Source organism: Marmota monax, unplaced genomic scaffold (assembly GCF_021218885.2).
Source record: "Marmota monax isolate L192 unplaced genomic scaffold, Marmota_monax_Labrador192_F-V1.1 WCK01_AAM20220418_F8-fsc00260, whole genome shotgun sequence".
NCBI classification, from domain to species: domain Eukaryota; kingdom Metazoa; phylum Chordata; class Mammalia; order Rodentia; family Sciuridae; genus Marmota; species Marmota monax.
In genome coordinates, this window is record NW_026694062.1 from 124,551 (window position 1) to 126,418 (window position 1,868).

The 1,868-nt window shown below is 38.3% G+C and overlaps 1 pseudogene; it reads right to left on the minus strand.

Moving 5' to 3' along the window:
* Positions 1–887: 887 nt before the first annotated feature.
* LOC124106579 (small ribosomal subunit protein eS4, X isoform-like) lies at positions 888–1,614 on the minus strand (annotated as a pseudogene).
* Between the last annotated feature and the right edge of the window lie 254 nt (positions 1,615–1,868).

The following is a 1,868-nucleotide window of genomic DNA, read 5'->3' on the forward strand; positions in this document are numbered from 1 at the left end:
CCAGGGCCTCCACACATCTCTATTTCTTTTACTTTTCAAAGCTGTTGAGTGAACCACATCTGGTTGTATCTCCAAATGTCTTGGGCAGTGTTTATTCTGACTTTATGAACTGAACAGAGAAGAGAAAGGACACAAATTAGGATTATGGCAAAGAATATCATTTTGCAGTTGATGCTTGTAAGCTATCTTTGGGGATCCAAGAAGCCTGAATATTATTGTAAATTCTAGACAATCAAGTTGGTGGAGATATGTTGTTGAGAGGCCAGAATAGTTATCTGGATTTGATTTTGGAGGTGGACAATGAACCATAGTGATATTAGTTTTAAGGAAGTTTTGTAGGTATACCCCCCATTCATTTTTTGTAATTGTTTCAATTAGTTCTACATAACAGTAGAGTACATTTTGCCACATCCTACACATCTCATTTTTCTGGTTGTAAAATGTAGAATCATACCAGTTGTGTAGTCGTATATAATAGGTCATAATGTCTGATTCATTCTACTATCCTTCTTATCCCCATATACCCTCCCCTCCTGTTATTCTCCTCTGCCTAATCAATAGTATCTCTATTCTTCCCTAACCATCCCCCAACTTCTACTGTGAATTAGCATCCACATATCAGAGAGACCATTTGGCCTTTGGTTCTTTGGGATTGTCTTATTTTGCTTAATATCATTCTCCACCTCCATCTCTTTATTGGCAAATGTCATTATTTCATTCTTCCTTAAGGCTAAGGAAGAATTCATTGTGTATATATATTTTTGGGTTTTTTATTGCATTGTGTGTGTATATATATATATATATATATATTTTAATCCTGCTGTATTTTCTTTAATTAAGTACAAAGACCTCTACTCTGTAGGCATATCACCTAGAGACCATTTATTTCACCCACTGCTCTGTTTGGCAGCCAGTCTCTTGTTTCTCACTTCAGCAATAATGAGTCAAATTCCTTTTCCTCAGGGAAGAGGAATCCATGGTTTATTGCCTTTGCCAATAACAAAAATATTGGAGAGCCAGGTGACAAATCTGTTGCGACTGGCATCTTTCACATGAACCATGTCAAAAGAGCCAGGATGTCTCTCTCTGTTGGTAATCACACCAATTCTTCCCAAGGTAGCACCTCCGGTCACCATACACAAGTTACCAGTGTCAAACTTGATGAAATCAATAAACTTGAGAGTCTTCAAATCAATCTAAATGGTATCCACCTTCATTAGGAGATCAGGGTATTGAATGGTTCCAGCATCATGCGTCACTTGTACTTGGCTTCCTCAGGTGTAATGCGATGAACAGCAAAATGACCCTTGGTGTCATTAGATCAGAACGAAATTCTCTCCATTCATCAATGCTGAAGACATCCATAAAACTGGTGGGGTAGGTTTTATTGGTTTGGATTTTGTCATCAATCTTGATGAAGTGCTGCATGCAAATCTTTTTTACTTCATCTCCGGTCAGAGGATACTTAAGTCTGTTCCTTAGAAAAATGATGAAAGGAAGACATTCTCTCAGCTTGTGGGGACCAGTGGATGGATGAGGAGCAAACACACCAGTCAATTTATTCATCATCCAGTGCTTTGGAGCCGCTACTTGCTTCTTGGAACCAGGAGCCATGGCTGATCTAGGCATGGAAAGACTATACTACATTTTCTTTATGCATTCATCAGTTTAAGGGCATCTAGGTTGGTTCCATAGCTTAGCTATTGTGAATTGAGATGCTATAAGCATTGATGTGGCTGCATGAGTCTAGTATGCTGATTTTAAGTCATTTGGGTAAAAACTAGCAGTGAGATAGCTGAGTCAAATGGAGATTCCATACCAAGTTTTCTGAGGAATCTCCATAATGTTTTTGCTAATGGTTGTACCAA